Here is an 18,978-nt window from a genome sequence, read left to right as displayed (position 1 = left end):
TTTCACATCTCTATGTACTTTCCATCCTGCTGAATGAAACATAGGTATACTCAAAGCAAATTTTTGGAAGTGTTAGCCATGGCTCAGTTGGAAGCGTTCACATCTCTGAGCCAGAAGGTCGTGGGTTTAAGCCCCACTCCAGAGATTTGAGCACAAAAATCTAGGCTGATTCTCCAGGGTAGTATTGAGGGAATGCTGCACTGTCGGAGGTGCCATCTTTGAGACATTAAACCAAGGCCCCATCTGCTCTCTCAGGGGGATGTAAAAGATCCCATGGCAGTATTTCGAAGAAGAGCAGGGGAGTTATCCCGGTGTCCTGGCCAATATTTATCCGTCAATCAACATCACTAAAAACAGATTATCTGGTCATTATCACATTGCTGTTTGTGTGAGCTTGTTGTGCGCACACTGGCTGCTGTGTTTCCTACATAACAACAGTGACTACACTTCAAAAGTACATAATTGGCTGTAAAGCGTTTTGGGATATCCTGAGATTGTGAAAGGCGCTATACAAAGGAAAGTTTTTCTTTCTTTTGCATTTTTAGAGAGCATTTTCTGATCGCTGTGCATCACCAAATCCACAAGGCTAGGAAAGATAATAAACAGCAGCAATATAAGCTAAATGGATATGTTGTTGTTTCTGTACCTTCATGCTCTTCCCTTGGGGAACAGTGTGAAGCAGTGGAAGGATTCGCAGGCTGGTTAACAGTCTGACAGGCCGTGACTTGGCCATTCTTCTAGGAGAATTTATAATGCTGATAAGAAGTCCTGAGTCATTCCTATCAACTGATAAGCTATCATGTGGGCCAAGGAGTGGTAGTCAACAGAATGGCCAGGTACATAGGGACATCTGCTCATTATCACACTAATCCCATCATCAAACCCTTTAATTGCATCTAAATACATCAGTAATGTGCTGACGTTGTCGGTGGCCTGATGCGTTGCGGTTTTCATATCTTCACGCTCTTCCCTTGGAAAATGGTGTGAAGCAGTGGACAAATTCACAGCCTGATTAACGTGCACACTCCTTCCATGGCCATAACCATCTTGATACCAGCCAATAAGGTGATTAGTCCTATACGGCTCCCACGACCCTTACGATGAGGCAACCACCGGACGCAAGTATCCTGCTGGATGTCACCCCAGAATTCAGAGCCGGAGCTCCATACACCGGGACTGCCTGGACCGGGATTCGAACCCTACACCTTCTGACTCAGAGGCAGGAATGCTACCACTAAGCAATTGGCTTGCTCCAGCTAAATGGTTATTACTCTTCAGGACATGGCACAGGAGACGGATTTGAGTGTACTGGAGAATCGATCATTGAAGCCATCAGTATAGTGCGCATCAAGGGCAGAAAGAGCAGCTAGAATATTGGGCTTTATAGCAGAGCAATAGAACACAAAAATCAGAAAATATTTCAAATTTTACACGGAGTGTTGGTCCAGCCCCACTTGCAGTACTGTGTATAATTCTGCTCACTGTGTTATAAGGAAGACTTGGAGAGGGTGCAGCAAAATGTAACAACCTTGCTAGCTGGGATTAGGAACCTGTGTTATAAGGAGGCTGCAGAAACCAGAAATGTTTAGCCTGAAGAAGAGAAGACTCGTGGCTGATCTTATATGGAAGTAGTTCTAAAGGGTATCGACAAGATAAACGTTAATATGTTTAATATGATTACAGATTCTACAAGACGTCATAGCATTCAACTTACTACAACAACAACAACTTGTATTTATATAGCGCCTTTAACATAGCAAAACGTCCCAAGGCGCTTCACAGGAGTATTAAAAGACAAAAAATTTGACACCGAGCCACATAGGGAGAAATTAGGGCAGGTGACCAAAAGCTTGGTCAAAGAGGTAGGTTTTAAGGAGCGTCTTAAAGGAGGAAAGAGGCGGAGAGATTTAGGCAGGGAATTCTAATTTAAAAGAAGTGAAATAACTGTATAGATTTAATGACTTTACTCAGAAAATTGCAAATGTATGGAATGGACTACCAAAGGGAGGCAGTGATTATGGTGTCTGATATTATCAGTTATTTCAACTGAGTTGGATAAATACCTGGAGAAAAACTTGGTAGAGGAGTGTGAGAGGTATCAAGGGATATGATATTTCCTAGACACTGGGACTGGCCAGATGGGCTGTAATGATTTTGTCCAGCCCTGTACATTCTAAGCAAAAAATCTGAATTGAACTAGGTGAAGGTAATCTGGGGGATTGATACAATCCTAAAATCAGGAACAGCAGGGTGTGGAGAAACCAGACAACAGAAGTGCACAAAGGAGCAGGAACAGAAGGGAGCATGGAAATCAGAAACGAGAGAGTCTCTGGAACTCTGCCTCATTGCACGAGACAGAGAAGGTGCAAGGAGAATACCGAAAATAAAAAGTTATTTTTTTCAAACTGCTCCATGTGAATGATTCCCAGCTCAATACAAATGCTAGTTCATGCCTCTTAATTATAATTTGAAGGCATCATAGACCCTCCCTGATGTTCTTGTATATAATGGCCCAGAAATTTGGGTCCCAACGCGTGAGTACGCACGGGGTACTCATGCGTGGACCCGATGGAAGTGCCAGTTTCTTGCATGCACTGCGCATGCGCGGGAAATGAAGGGGTTCAGAGGTCGAACGCGTGCGCGGGAGTCTGCGCGTGCGCTTTGAACTTACGTTTTTTTTACAGGTTTTTCCGTGAGGGTAAGTCTTTAGATTTTAGAAATGTAAAAACCAGGCGTAAGGCCTGCATTTGAAAAGGTAAGTGGTCAATTAATTAAAATTAAAACATTTTTTCCACAGGTTTATTATTTTTAAATACTTTAAAGCAAGGTAAGTTTATTTTTAGCCCTGTTTTTTTATAAAATTATTTTTTCAAAAATTTAAATTATTGTTTAAAATAGTTATTTAATGTAATTTATAGTTTATTTAAAAAGTGTGATTTAAAAAAAAAATTATTTGAAGGTTTACTGTTATTTTGGGGCCCGTATAAGTTTAAACAGGTCTTCCTGTCAATCTTATGAATGGGCTTTTCCCTCCTCCGATTGGCTGCCCATGGCTCACGTGATCCCAGGGGACGCATCGCACTAACTACGCCCCTGGGACACGCAAGCACAGCGCGCCGGGAGTTGGAGCAGGCCCCGGAGCGGAATTCCACGGGAGCCCAGAGCTCAGCTGCCGGCGCGCAAGGTAAGTGCAGGTCGGGGGCTTGCACCCGCGGGAAGCCCCTGACCCGAATTTCTGGGCCATTGTATTCATTTCCTTTCTACTTTCCATTCCGAATGCAAATATTCATACTCACCTGATCGCCTTACACAAGTGCCAGGCAATGGCCATCGCCAACAAGAGAAAAAGCCTAACCACCTCCCCTTAACGTTCAATGAAATTACCATTGCCAAGTCCCCCACCATCAGCATCATGGGGCTTACCTTTGACCAGAAAATCAACCAATTAAATACTGTGGCTACTAAAGCAGGTCAGAGAATGGGTATTCTGTGTTCAGAGTAACTCACCGCCTGACTCCCCAAAGCCTTTCCACCACCTACAAGGCACAAGTCAGGAGTGTGTTAGCGTAATCTCCACTTGCCTGGATGGGTGCAACTCCAACAACACTCAAGAAGCTTGACACCATCCAGGATAAAGCACTTCATCCACTAGCCTAGAAATCCAACCCCTCCATCAGCAGCATATTGTGGCTGCAGTGTGTACCATCTACAAGATGCACTGCAGCACATCACCAAGGCTTCTTTGGCAGCACCTCCCAGACTTGTGACCTCAACTACCTAGAAGGACAAGGGCAGCAGGTGCATGGGAACACCACCACCTCCAAGATTCTCTCCAAGTCACACACCATCCTGACTTGGACATATATCGCTTTTCCTTCATTGTTGCTGGCAGCAGTCATGATGCCTTCATCCTGTGCCAGTCTGGTGTGCCAGCAATCTTCCAGCCACCACGTCAAACCCGAGGATGGCTGCTCAGAGACAAAGGCTATCCGCTCTGCACCGGGCTGATGACTCCCCTCTGCAACCCCACCACTCGTGGCCAGCACTCTTATAATGACAGCCATGCTGCCACAAAGAACGTCATTGAGCAGACCATTGGGGTGCTCATGCAATGGTTCCAGTGCCTTGACCACTCAGGAGGAGACCTCCAAGTACTTGCCAGTGCAGGTGTCCCATTTCGTGGTGGTCTGCTGCGTGCTCCACAAGATGGCCATCATGAACGTGCAGCCCTTGTCACCATGGGTTCCGGGACCACTTCAGGAGAAAGAGGAAGATGAAGAGGAGGAGCAGGAGGAAGAGGAGGAGCAGGAGGAAGAGGAGGAGGAGAAGGAGGAGGAGGAGGAGGCAGGCAGCAAATCCCCATTCCAGACGGGCTGTCCATGAGCGCCTCATCAGACTCCGGTCCCAATGAATGAAACCCCAGATCCCTGTTGCTCACCACCTCCCCATCATACCATCCCTTTGTCACGGAACATCACAGTGTCCTCCTGGGCACACAGCTGAAATAAAAGCCACCACAGAACACACATTCCAAACAAAATTCATAAATTTATCGAATTCAAATCAAAGGAACAAAGTCAACTAATCATTCCCTTAGTGTCTATCTTTCCTGTGCCTTTTCCGACTCTAGTGTGCCTATGAAGTGTTACCCCAGTGGCTGCAGCATGGCTGGTGGAAGGCTGCTGACTTTCAGTGTGGGAGACTGCAAATGGCCTTGCAGGATGACCTCGAGCAGCTCTGGGCGTAGAAGGCCCGGCTGTAGACTCCACCACCTCGGCATGGGCGGCAGCAGTCTGGGCTGGCTGGCTGACAGGCAGCAGCAAGGGCACTGGCGGAGTGGCAGTGATGGAAGCAAGAATACTGTCATCCTGAGAGAGGACAGCAGGTTCATGCTCCACAGAGCCACTGCCACTCCCCCCGGGGACGGCACCTTAGCATTCCTGTTGGAGCACAGATTGCTGGCCTGCTGCGACACCCTGCAAGCCCCTTTCGACACTCGTAAACCCAACGATGATGGCAGCAGTCTGAGCTTCCACTGCCGCACTGAGACATTGGGTCACTTCCGCCTATGCTGCAATGGAAGCTGTGAGATCGTCCAGCACACCCAGCATCATCTTTGGGTCCATAAGGTCTCTCATGGAGTTGCCCATCATTTCCATCTGGGAAATCATAGGCTCCAAGCTCTGCATAAACTCCCACGCAATGTTGGAGCTGGACTACTCCATGCTCCTTAACATCAAGAAGAGGCTCTCTGGCAAGCTTGTCATTGCACGTAGCATTTCCATGTGCATGCCCATTAGCCTTCTTCTGAAGGCCGCCCCATTGAGGTCATCATCTGAATCCCGTGGAGCAGAACTCGTGCGCAAACTCGTCCTCAGGGGAACTGGCACCTGAGCCAACATTTCCCCTTGGCCTGGCTGCAACCCACTCGTCCTGGGGACACACCACGTGCAGATCCCACTTCTATACTACCCTCCAAAGTCCACGCAGTGCCATTTTCTGAGCTGGTGTCTGAGTGTCAGGTGCAGTGCCAATGTGTCTTCTTCTCCTCCATCAGTCTCTTCCTCAAGTTCAGGGACAGGCTGGCCAATTGTTGCGTGTCTGAAAGCAGAAAGGCATAAGGGTCAGGCTGTGGTGAGGGTGGGGGGGGGAAAGCAAGATATCCATGCATACACCATCAGCAGCTTGTAAGTGAGGAGGGATTGTGGGATGAGGGGGAAGTGGGATGTGAGAAGAAGGATTAGGTATGAGCATAACGTCATCATCAGCGATGCTTTCCACTTCTCCGCTCGCCACGGACTCTGTCACAGCCCCTCCAATTATTTGGAACATTGATTTCTCCTGATCAGTTATGCAGCCTCAATCCTTGCTTGGCCGCCTCCCATCTGCTGTTGCTCTCTGCGGTTATGAGCCACCTTTGTCTGCAAGAGAAAGGGAAGTGTGTCAGTGAGTGTAGTGCAATGTGTTTGGGTGATGTGCCTGCTACAGTTGAATAGCTGGCAGTGTGTGCAAGGTGTGAACTGTGGGTGTGGGTGTTGCAGCAGTGGTAAGTGTGTGAGGGTGAAGTGAAGCTGTGATTGTGAGGTATGAGTGGTGATAGCTAGAGATTGTTGGTAGGTGAGTGATGGGGGTGTGGTGCATTGAGTGGGTGAGGCTTGTGGTGCAGATGATGGGATATGGCATTTGCTGAAGCCATCACTCACCTTGACCAGCCGTGTGAGGTCATTAAACGTTTTGCAGCACTGGATCCAGATCCTGGGGACAACACTCGTCGCACTGACGGATTGAGCTATCTCCTCCCAGATCCTTCTGCTGTCCAACCTTGAAGGCCTCTTTCCCCCGTGCGGGTATGGGACACCCCGTCATCATTGGTCCTCCAGGACTAAGGCTCCTAGTGCCGCATCTGAAAAACGTTTCGCCCTTTCTCTATGGTGTTGCGCCATGCCTTGCTTTTACCTGACAATGAGGTGCTTCTGGAACAAAGCACCTCCCCTTTAAGTAGCGGAGAGAGCCTCGACCAAGTTTTATTGGCCAGTAGACTGCACCCGATATTGGCTATTGAGAGCTAAACCAATCAGCAGCGCGTTTAGCGCTGATTTCAGCACTGCAATCATGTAAATGAGCAGGTAGCATGTATTTTGCATGCTGGCTGCACCACTTAGAACAGGGACAGGCAAATAGCGCTGGGCAATGCCCCCCCCCCACCCCCGTTTTTGGGCCTTATCCAATTTCTAGGCCTCTGTCTCTATTCATAAAGCCAAAGATACTGTATGTCTTTTTAACAGACTTCTCAACTTGTCCGAACACCTTCAAAGATTTGTGTACATACACCCCCAGGTCTCTCTTTTCCTGCACCCCTTTAAAATTGTGCCATTTAATTTATATTGCCTCTCCTCATTCTCTGTACTAAAATGCATCGTTTCACACTTCTCTGCATTAAATTTCATCTGCCATGTGTCTGTCCATTTCACCAGTCTGTCTATGTCCTCCTGAAGTCTGTTACTATCCTCCTCATTGTTTACTACATTTCCGAGTTTTGTGTCACCTGCAAACTTTGAAATGATGCCCTGTATACCCAAATCCAGGTCATTAATATATATCAAAAAGAGCAGTGGTCCCAACACCAACAACTGGGGGACACCACTGCACACTTCCCTCCAGTCTGAAAAACAACCGTTGACCATTACTCTCTGCTTTCTGTCCCTTAGCCAATTTCGTATCCATGCAGCCACTAGCCCACGGGGTTCAATTTTGCTAACAAGTCTATTATGTGGTACTTTATCAAATGCCTTTTGAAGTGAGCTAAACTTGAAAAACATGCGTTGAATGGATGTGATTTTAAATTTCCTAGGGCTAACACTTCATGCAGAAAACGTGCTGGTCTTCATGCCTAGTCCTGTGCCAGCTGTGGCTCAGTTAGCAGCACTCTCACCTCTGAGGCAGAAGGTTCATAGTCCCACTTGAAGAGACTTGAGCACAAAAATACAGAACATAAGAAATAGGAGCAGGAGTCGGCCATTTGGCCCTTCAAGCCTGCTCCGCCATTCAACAAGATCATGGCTGATCTTCTACCTCAACTCCACCTTCCCACACTATCCCCATATCCCTTAGTTCCCAAAAATTTATCGACCTCTGTCTTGAATATACTCAACGACTGCAGTACTGAGGGAGCGCTGCACTGTTGGAGATGCCGTCTTTCGGATGAGATGTTAAACTGAGGCCCTGTCTGCTCTCTCAGGTGGAGGTAAAAGATCCCATGGCACTATTTTGAAGAAGAGTAGTGTGCTGGCCAATATCTATCCCTCAATCAACATCACTAAAACAGATTATCTGGTCATTATTATATTGCTCTTTACGGGAGCTTGCTGTGTGCACATTTGCTGCCGCATTGCCTACATTACAACAGTGACTACACTTCAAAAGCACTTACAGGAAACTTTCGTTTAACCGGAGGTTAAATGTCCGGAAAGCTCTATCTACCGGCAAAATTCAGGAGCCGTTTCCTATAAGTTTTCTTATTTCTCGTTTTTTTTTTTCCAGTCAGGCTCTGCAAGGTCTAGCTGAAGCTGTTGCTTAGCTACAGAGATGCTTTTAAGCTGCGGCCGACTGTTTTGAAGCTGTACAGGGTTTGTTGATTCACACGGAGCTCAAAAGCTCCGTATGTTTTAACATTAGCGCTGGTTTCTACGGCAGTTTTGATGGTACGGCACCAGCTCGGTCCCGTCAGTGCCGGATACCAGAAAGTTTCCTGTAATTAGCTGTAAAGTGCTTTGGGATATCCCGAGGTCATGAAAGGCGCTATATAAATGCAAGTCTTTCTTTTTCTTTCATATCGGTCACCTTCCCTTTTCAAGCAGCACAATGCTCAGCTGCACTCTGAGAACAGTACGACACCACACTCCATGGCTATTGAATGAGCTGGACTGCACACTGAGCAGTGGCAGCCCATAATACAGGAACGGAGCTACAGAATCTTTAGATTTTTCTTATACCTGTCCTTTACCCTTAAGTTGTTCGTCTAATAGCTTCCCGATGGTTCAGCAAGTTTATCCAGTGAATAGCTGAGCTGCACGGACCAGAAAGGCCTCAGAAGCTTAGCTGGAGTGTCAACTGGAGTTTTGGTAGGTAATGTCTGGGTTAGGAAGAAGTAAAATCAGCCAAAGATTCCCACTCCTGACCGCTACTCACAGGTTTCTGTCAAAGGTGCACTTGTGTGGATGTTGGGTGAGGACAGGATACGGTATTGGCCTAGAAATTGGTCCGTAGACATCTAAGGCAGACAGGCAGGAAGCAGGCACAGATTTCCATCCGGAAACGCACAACCCGCCATATTGGGTAAGGACAAACAAGCAGCATCCTTTATACAAACGTGAAACGGGCCTTAGGCCCTATGCATACGTCAATAAAGACACTATCAGTGGCCCAAACTTGGGCTCCTCTTCATGGGTGGGCTCTCCACGCCTAGCCAGCAACATTGAAATGAGACACTAGGCCCAATATCTGGATAGTCGCAGGCCTCACATAAAAACATAAGAAATAGGAGCAGGAATAGGCCACTTGGCCCCTCGAGCCTGCTCCGCCATTCAATAATATCATGGCTGATCTAGGGCTCAAAGGCATTTCCCTGCCCGCTCACCATAACCCTTCACTCCCTTATCTTGCAATAATCTGTCTATCTCCACCTTAAATGTATTTAATGACCCAGCCTCCACGGCTCTCTGGGGCAGAGAATTTCACAGATTTACGACCCTCAGAGAAGAAATTCCTCCTCATCTCAGTTCTAAAAGGGCAACCCTTTATTCTGAAACTATGCCCCCGAGTTCTAGATTTCCCCACGAGGGGAAACATCCTCTCTGCATCTGCCTTGTTGAGCCCCCTCAGTATATCTTATATGTTTCAATAAGATCACCTCTCATTTTTCTAAATTCCAATGAGTATAGGCCCAACCTTCTCAACCTTTCTTCATAAGTCAAACCCCTCATCTCTGGAATTAACCTAGTGAATCGTCTCTGAACTGCATGCCATTCAGGAGTGCAGGTTGCCAAAGACACCTCATCAACTGACATCAGTGTCAGCTGTGGCTCAGTTGGTAACACCCTCACCTCGGAGTCAGAAGGTTGTGGGTTTAAGTCCCACTCCAGGGACTTGAGCACAGAAAGCTAGGCTGACACTCCAGTGCAGGGCTGAGGGAGTGCTGCACTGTCGGAGGTGCCGTCTTTCGGATGAGACGTTAAACCGAGGTCCCGTCTGCTCTCTCAGGCAGACGTAAAAGATCCCATGGCACTATTTCGAAGAAGAGTAGGGGAGTTATCCCTGGTGTCCTAGCCAATATTTCTCCCTTAACAAAAAACATTATCTGGTCATTTTCACATTGCTGTTTGTGGGAGCTTGCTGTGCGCAAATTGGTTGTTGCGCTTCCCATATGACAACAGTGGCTCCACTTCAAAAGTACTTTGTTGGCTGTAAAGTGCTTTGGGACATCCGGTAGTCATGAAAGGCGCTATATAAATGCAAGTCTTTCTTTCTTTCTCCCACCACGCCCAAAATTGGCTGCCATTGACTGTGATACCACATGGTTAAATAGCCTCCCAATATTCACTGCCAAGAATAATTAACAAATGAGCAATGGCCATTTGTGCAATCAGGATCCATGGAACTACACCCAATTAAGGAGTTAACATGTGAAGAAAAGTGTTGGAAGTAGGAAGAAAAAAATCCTTTTTGTTGATTGTTTGTTTGCTAGTATGTTTTATTAGCGCAATCTGTGTGATATCGGACGAACCAAGCAAAAGATCGTGGAAACTCAATCGTAAGTTACGTCAAGTGTAAATCAAGTTTCTACGATCTTTATCTCTGGTTTAAAAATTATTTCGCCCGAAGCCGGCTCCACCCACAAAACTGGCCATGCTCAGATTGAAATAATTAGGATGGCGAGTTTCCGCTGATTGCGCCCATTCAAGGAGGCTCTTCAAATTGAGCTTGTTTTTCTTAGATGCACAGGCACTAGTCGGCACGTTTTAAAAGATTTTACGTATTAAAAAATATTTAATTTACTAAGAAACTGACTAGTGTACATCAATTAAACTATCAAATGGTTCAGTATAGTTGTTTTATGTCACTTTCAGTGAATTTAAATCCGGTCACTCACAGGTGGAGGACTAGACACCAATGTTCCCCCTAATTTTTTATTTGGGTGCGAGGCCCGCACGCGCAAAATTTAACACTGAAAAAGCCGGTCCCGGGCTGCGCGGGACCAGTAGAGAGCTGTGCGGCCGAGTGGACACGCAGCTTGGAGGGAGCGTTGCTTATTTTTTGTGATAAACCCATTTTCAGCTGTATTAATGAAACTGCACCAGGGTTAAATATATCAAGGGATATTTTTTAATGCGAAGAAAAAAAGATAAACGATTACAATCTATTACGCTGACTGTTTACGCTGGCTCATTGTTTGTGGTTATGCAAATACGTTTAGCGGAAACTTGAACTATAACCGAACCAGCGCAATTTCAAGTGTAGTTTGCGTCCAATTTCCCGATTGCACCCAAAGCAGAAACTCCACCCCCTTATATATTTCTGCATACAATTCCCTCGTGTGGATGGGACATCATTTAGAGCCCTTAACGGAGCTGCGTCTAAATTGTGAAATTGTCAAACAGAGCACACCCCTCAGCAGAGGGACATTCATCACACTAAAAGCTGCAAAACACCAAAAACACCTCAGAGAAAAGTTTGTCACCATTAATTGTTTGAAGTCAGATCTTTTGAGATCAATTATATGTGGCCTCAAGACAAAAGTTCACAGAAAGAAGGTGTCAACACTATGAATGCCTGTTCGGACTATTACAAAAGTGACTTCTTTGAGGAGTGAAGGCACTTGGCAGTTTTTTTTAAATTTATACTTGAAATTGGAATTTAGATTCAAACTGGAGCGACAAACTCCAGCCCACAGCATGACTCACCTCTGGAGATTCAACTTACTCTCTCTAATATATAAGTTGGACATTCGGGCTGGCATTCAGAATTTCAAACTGAATTGATCAAACTCAGAATACAATGGACACTGAAGATTAATTTTCTAAATATACACACTTACTTTAAAAAAAAAACTTGATGGCCGCGGTTTTGCTGACCTCGGTGGGTCCGGAGCGGGCAACACCGGTGGCGGGTCCCGACCTTGCTGCTGGCTCCATCCTGGCCATCTGAAATGAATTTCTCTTGATTGAGCTAGTTAAGCCCACCCAGCGTGTTTGCCGGCCAATTAGAGGAAGCGGGTCTGGTGACATCATTTGATGACGGGCCACCTGCCGGTTTCCTAAAAGGGACAATGCACAAATTCATTTTGACATTTGTGCTGTCAGTGTTCTACAGCACTGAGGTGCTGCAAACACTGACAATGATGCACAAAGGCACAGGGCTGCACCCAGGCTCTCCCATAACTCCCTCTATATGCTTATGGAGGGAGGTACAGCACGCAGGGAGGTCCTCTTCCCTGCCCATGGGCTGAAGAGACCTCCCCAGGAGATCAACACAGCCTGGTTGCACATTGCAGACGAGAGCACAAGCAGTGATGTGGTCAGGAGGACCTGGGTGCAGTGCCGCAAACATTTCAATGATCTCAGTAGATCACGAAACGTTAGTACAAAGACACACTCAACCTCATCCTGCTGTGCCTCTCATCACATCCCCATCACTCTGCCTTCCCTACCCTACTCCTGCACATCCTTACTCACACCAACTTACCTTGCACCTCCACCCATCTCTCTCTATCTCTATCTGCATTATCACATCCCCATCTCACTAGCCACCCCTCACACTCACTCTCATCCTAGTGCAATCATACCAACTAATAACACAAAAGGGTAGGCACTTGGGTGTTTTATGCAATGTTCATGTAAAGTTCTGTTAATGTGCTGTCAAACATTGAAACCTTTATTTTCAACACTTTGCATTCTTGTGTACACCTTTGGAAGTGGCTTAGTGAGTTGCAGTGAATGGTGAGACATAACTGTACAACCCCCCCACCCCCCGCAATGATGATGAGTGTGAAAGGAATGGCTTGGACATTGTAGGGATAGGGATGCTTTATGTTGTTAGTGTGGGGTGGTGCCAACCTGGCGCATCATGTGGCAGCCAGGGTGTACAGCATCAAGTGAAGTAAATATGGCTATGGTGAGGCCATCCCTGACATCCAGGGCAGCAATGTGCTCGGGTGCTGATGCACTGTGTCCTGTGCAGCATCAGGTGATTGCGGAGAAGGTTGGTAGCGTTGTTGTTGATGCTGCTGGTATGGGGACTGATCGTGGTGGGATTCTGAGGACCAAGGTAAGAGAATATAAAGGGCACCCATGCTGATGGAATTGATGGCAGGTGAAGTAGAGATGACAGAAGCGATCTGACAATGGTGAGAAAGGTAATGAGGTCAGACTGGATGGAAACCTGTGTAAAGACTTGCAGCATGGTGGATCTGTTATGGAAATACAGTGAGGAAGAGTTTGTGGCTGAGGGAAGATATCTCTGTAAGGTGGGACCTTTTACTTGACACTTGAAGCTGTCAACTCAACAGCTGATTCAATGGCCACTGAACTCCCGCCTCAGCTTAACAGACGTGGTCCACGACCAGCGTGGACCCTGTGGGCGAGCTGTCAAATGCAGAAGGTGAGCTGAAATGCATTCTTAATTGGCTCTAAAGAAGCCATTAATTACCTGAATTGGGTCCCCCGTTGTGAACCCGCCGCTGCGTGTCGGGTCTGCTCAGCGCTGACAGACCTGACATCAGGGAAAGGCATGTGGCAGCTGTTGAGTCTGTGTGTTCCAGATATACTTATTTTAAATAACTGGACACAGACAACAGGAAAAACTTAAACAGGTCTTTACTACTTGAAGGTCAGGGCTGAACTGCTTTACAAATTACTACACAGAGCTTATATACCGGTGTGGTCACCACCGGTACTACAATATACAGTAGCAAGAGAAAGTAGTCCATCTTCTTAAGGTAGTTCTCTTAAGGTGGTACAGGTTACATACACCACAATTCCTCCCTTTTTAGCTTAACAGTGTACACCCCAATTTAAACATAACATGGATAACATATATACAACTTTCATGCAACTGTTCAAAGATTCAGTCTCTGAGGAGGCCTCCTGATCCGAGTTGGCTAACGCCTTTCAGGGGTCTCTGATTCTGGTTGCTGGGGTGACTCCTCTAATTGATCTCTTATGGATTGAACATCCTCATGTACGTTCGCGTTTGAGGTAGATGCTACAGGTTCAATAATTTCTTCCACTGGTGTCTCTGCCGTAGCCATGGGTTTGACCCTTGTTCTCGATTCTACAAGTTGGTCAGCATGACGTCGTATTACGTTTTCACCAATCTCTACCGTGTACATCAGGGGTCCTTGTCTGGCACGAATTGTTCCAGATTGCCATTTCTCATTCTTATAGTCCCGGGCTAACACTGGTTGTCCTATTTCGAAACTCCGAGTGGTCTTGTTATTTACATGCTGGAACTGTTTGTTTTCGACTTCCCTACGCACATTTGGTTTTAACAAATCCAACCTGGACCGCAACCTCCTGTTATAAAACATCATGGCAGGACTTTGATTTGTCACTGCATGTGTGGCGTTTCGATATGCCATTAGGAAATTGTCCACCTTGTGTTGTAGTGGAATATGGTCTTCGCTCATGGCCTTTATCGCCTTTTTGAACGTTTGTACAAATCTCTCGGCCAACCCATTTGTAGCCGCATGATATGGGGCAGATGTATAGTGTTTCACCCCATTCTTCTTCATGAATTTCTGGAATTCTTCTGACACGAACTGCGGTCCGTTGTCTGAACATATCTGTTCTGGCAATCCATTTCTTGCAAATATGGTTCTTAGAACTGCGATCGTCTTTTCCGAGGTAGTGGTCGCCATCTTAATCACTTCTGGCCATTTAGAATGTGCGTCTACCGCTATCAAAAACATGGAATCCATGAATGGACCTGCAAAGTCGATATGTACACGCTGCCATGGGGTTGAAGGCCATTCCCATGGATGCAGCGGTGCAATTGGAGGTGCATTTTGAACTTTTTGGCACCCTGAGCAGCTTTTAGTCAGATCCTCTATTTGTTTGTCGATACCTGGCCACCACACATAAGCCCTAGCAAGGCTTTTCATCTTGACTCCCCCCAGATGACCTTCATGCAGTTCCTTTAGAACTCTCTCCCTTAATTTAGGAGGAATAATCACCCTTGTTCCATACATCAATGTTCCTTGACGAACGGACAGCTGTTCTCGTCTGGCTGAGAATGCCGGTAACAGTGGTTCGCCATGTGTTGGCCATCCCTTCACTGTCAATTCGTAGACCCGAGACAGTGTCGGGTCGTTCCTGGTCTCTCTCTCAATACTCGCACTGGTGACTGGCAAACATTCGATGATGGTCGAGTGAAATAACTCAACAGGGTCAACTGTCGGTGCCTCTTCCGCTGTAGGTAGTGGCAGGCGCGACAGCCCATCAGCATTACCATGTTGCTTTGTACCTTTGAATTCGATCTCATATTGATGTGCCCCTAGGAAAAGGGACCATCTCTGGAGCCTCTGCGCTGTCATCACCGAAACACCCTTCTTAGGGTTAAAAATGGAAACCAACGGCTGGTGGTCTGTCAGCAGCGTAAACTTTTGGCCTTGCAGGTAATGATTAAATTTGTTTTACTCCCCACACGAGGCTGAGAGCCTCCCTATCTATCTGAGCATAGTTGCGCTCAGCGGAGGTCAATGATCTGGATGCGAACGCGACTGGTCTTTCCAAGCCATTTGGCAACTTATGTGATAGCACTGCCCCAATACCATATGGAGAAGCATCACAAGCTAAACGAATAGGCAGCGTTGGGTTAAAGTGAGCCAACACTTCCTTAGAGGTGATCAATGCCTTGCTTTTGTGAAAAGCCCGCTTACAGTCCTCGCTCCACTTCCATGGCACTCCCTTTTGTAAAAGAGCGTTCAGCGGGTGTAGCACCGTGGATAAATTTGGCAGAAACTTATGGTAATAGTTAATCAACCCTAGGAACGACCTCAACTGGGATACATTTTCCGGAGCGGGAGCCTTCACAACAGCTTCGATCTTGTCAGGTGACTTGTGAAGCCTCTCCTGGTCAATGACGTGGCCACAGTACGAGATTCGCTTCTGAAAGAACTCACATTTCTGGCGATTAACTCGAAGTCCATACTCTTTCAATCCGGTGAGCACCTGTTCCAAATTAGCAAGGTGTTCCTCATCATCATCTCCTGTAATAAGAATGTCGTCCAGATAGCATTGCGTGCCAGGAATTCCCTGTAATACCTGCTCCATGGCCCTTTGCCAAATCGCTGGAGCCGATGCCACTCCAAAAACCAGTCTATTATACCGATATAAGCCCTTATGCGTGTTGATCGTGAGATACTGGCGTGACGCTTCATCAACTTCCATCTGTAAGTACGCCTGCGCCAGGTCTATCTTGGTGAAGTGTTTCCCGCCAGACAACGAAGCGAAGATATCCTCAATCCGCGGAAGCGGATATTGCACCGTGTGAAGAACCGGATTAACAGTGATCTTGAAATCGCCACAGATGCGAACCTTCCCCGGTTCCCCCGGCTTGTTGCTCAATGAACGCTTCATGACGGGAACAATGGGCATGGCCCATTCGCTCCAGTCCACCTTTGACAGTACTCCTGAACGTTCTAGCCCTTCCAGCTCAGCTTCCACAGCAGGTCGTATCGCATAAGGTACCGGTCTGGCTTTGAAAAATTTTGGGTTTGCATGTTCTTCAACCTTGATGTTTGCCGTAATTCCTTTCAGTGTTCCCAGTCCCTGTTGGAACACCTCCTTAGCATCGTCCAATATTCTGGACAGTCGTTTAGGTTTGACATCGTCCTTTTTACCGGAATCTACAGTTAGTGCTTTTAAGGAATGCCAGTCCATATTTATTCTCCTGATCCATTCCCGTCCCAGTAGTGGTGGACCTCCCTCAGGTAACACATACAAGTCCATTCCTTTGCTTTCTTTACCCTTGTGGACAACCTTTACTTTTATCTTTCCGATGAGGTACACTCTTTGCCCCGTGTATGTTTTTAATACAATCTCCGTATCCCTTAGGGGAATGTGTGAGAATAACCTTTTGTAATCTTGCTTATTCATGACCGTCAATGCCGATCCCGTGTCCAATTCCATCTTCACTTGGACTCCTGCTATCTGGAGTGTAACCCAAATAGTTTGGTGGTCTGCTGTGTTACCCACATTATGTATTCTTAGACAACCCAGTTCCTTACTGCTGGAGTCTGAATCCGTCTTCTGTTCATCCGAACTGTTCTCTGTCACCTTGTGTACTTTTTTGTACTTCTTCTGTGGTGACTTTTTGTTGCTGGTCTTCTTTCCTGACCGGCATACTTTCGCTATGTGACCGAGTCTGCCACATTTTCTGCATTCTTGATCTTTGAACCAGCACTGGTTCTGATCGTGCGTTGTCCTTCCGCAACGATAGCACTTTACTGCACCCAATGCCATTTGATTGGTGCTGAGTTCCGATGGCCTTAGCTGCATTTCCGCGATGCCTCGTGCTGCCGCCTCGTGCGATGCTGAAATGGTGACAGCTTTATCTAGCGTAAGGTCCTTTTCCTCTAGCAGTCGCTTCTGAGTTCCTTCTTTTAATAGTCCACACACGAACTTATCTCTCAGAGCATCTGCTAGTCCTGTACCAAACTGACAGTACTTTGATAGCTTGCGCAGTTCAATTAAGAATTCAACGTTCCTTTCCTCTTTCAGCTGCGTTCTTCTGTAAAATTTAAATCGTTCCGCTATCAGCAGCGGCGTGGGGTTTAAATGCTCTTGCAGGATAGTAACAATATTCGCGAAAGTCTTATCCGCCGGTTTATCTGGTGTTACAAGGTGCCTTAATAACCCGTACGTCTTCGCACCCATCGAGTTTAATAGGGTTAGTGCTTTCTTTTCAGCCGGTATCTCATTTGCTGTACAATAAACTTCAATACGCTCCACATAAGTGGCCCAATCTTCGACATCGCTATCAAAAGCAGTGATGTTACCGTTTTTAGGCATCCTTGTAAGTTTCTTTAAGTATTTTTTTTTTCCAAAATGGCGGCTTCCCGCGCTTGGCGGCTTTTCCCGTGCTTGTCTTCTTCCTGCGCCGAATAAAATGGTGGCTTCCCGCGCTTGGCTTCTTCCCCCGCTGGCTACAATGGCGATTACCGCGCTGTTGCCGTTCTCGCCTCCCAGCGGTCCTTAATTTCCCCCGACGCTGCTGCTTTTACTCCCCGCTGTCCTCGTGGGTATTAGTGCTTCCTTTCTTGCTGCGCGTCTATTCCGATTGCAGCCCGGCCCTTTACACCGGCTGCGGTCGAGTTCTCCGCCCTTTTTCCTCCGGTCTCGCCCCCCTTCTCCACTGACAACGCGGCCGACTTTCTGCCCGTGTCGCTAGATCGGCTTACCCACCGCCGTGGAAGAAGGATGATCACTGCCTGTCGCTGATGGTGGACTTCGTGGTCAGCAATTCCAACCCGGGTTCTCGATGCCTCCCGTGCGAATGCGGTGCTCAGCAGGATGATGAGGGCGGATGCCTCTTCTCGACGCCCGTTCTGGGGACGAAGCTGCCTTGGATGCAATTGCCGCTGGGTAAGATCGACTCATCGCCACTGTTGAGTCTGTGTGTTCCAGATATACTTATTTTAAATAACTGGACACAGACAACAGGAAAAACTTAAACAGGTCTTTACTACTTGAAGGTCAGGGCTGAACTGCTTTACAAATTACTACACAGAGCTTATATACCGGTGTGGTCACCACCGGTACTACAATATACAGTAGCAAGAGAAAGTAGTCCATCTTCTTAAGGTAGTTCTGTTAAGGTGGTACAGGTTACATACACCACAGCAGCGGTTTCACAGCGGGGTCCTGACCCGCTGGGGAAAAAAATACTTTCCCACCCGACCCGCCACTGATCGCACCCGCTGACGCCCCCCGGAAAATCCAGCCCGATTTCTTTGAAACCAATGCTGGGAAGCAGCACTCCAGCATGACTACTCCCTGGATGGATATATGGGGGAAGATGTCAAAGGTGAATATTTAGGTTATCAGCGCATTGTCTAGTCTGACACTTTAATACAGTATTGAGGGAGTGCTGCAGGGCATTCTGGAGGGGGAGGGTGAACAGCCAGCTGTCGTGGTGCATATAGGTATCAACGATATAGGTAAGAAACAGGATGAGATCCTAAAAGCTGAAGATAGGGAGTTAGGAGGTAAATTGAAAAATAGGACCTCAAAGGTAGTAAACTCAGGATTGCTACCAGTGCCATGTGCTGGTTAGAGTAGAAATAGAAGGATATTTCAGATGAATATGTGGCTAGAGGAATGGTGCAAGGGGGAGGGATTCAAATTCCTGGGACATTGGAACCAGTTCTGGGGGAGGTGAGACCAGTACAAACTGGACGGTTTGCACCTGGGCAGGACCGGG

At 46.9% G+C, this 18,978-nt stretch overlaps 1 protein-coding gene and 1 pseudogene across 3 annotated transcripts in view; both read right to left on the bottom strand.

Annotated features, from left to right (window-relative positions):
- LOC147106611 (N-acetyl-beta-glucosaminyl-glycoprotein 4-beta-N-acetylgalactosaminyltransferase 1-like) overlaps nucleotides 1–18,978 on the bottom strand; it is a 950,756-nt gene that overhangs the window by 130,654 nt on the left and 801,124 nt on the right. The window lies entirely within an intron of this gene.
- Nucleotides 4,687–6,589, bottom strand: LOC147106613 (uncharacterized; annotated as a pseudogene).

This window comes from Somniosus microcephalus, chromosome 15 (assembly GCF_052327205.1).
Source record: "Somniosus microcephalus isolate GS21.2 chromosome 15, FLI_Smic_1.0, whole genome shotgun sequence".
Taxonomy (NCBI): Eukaryota; Metazoa; Chordata; class Chondrichthyes; order Squaliformes; family Somniosidae; genus Somniosus; species Somniosus microcephalus.
Note: the sequence above shows the minus strand (reverse complement) of the source record. Positions and strands in the feature narration are given on the sequence as shown.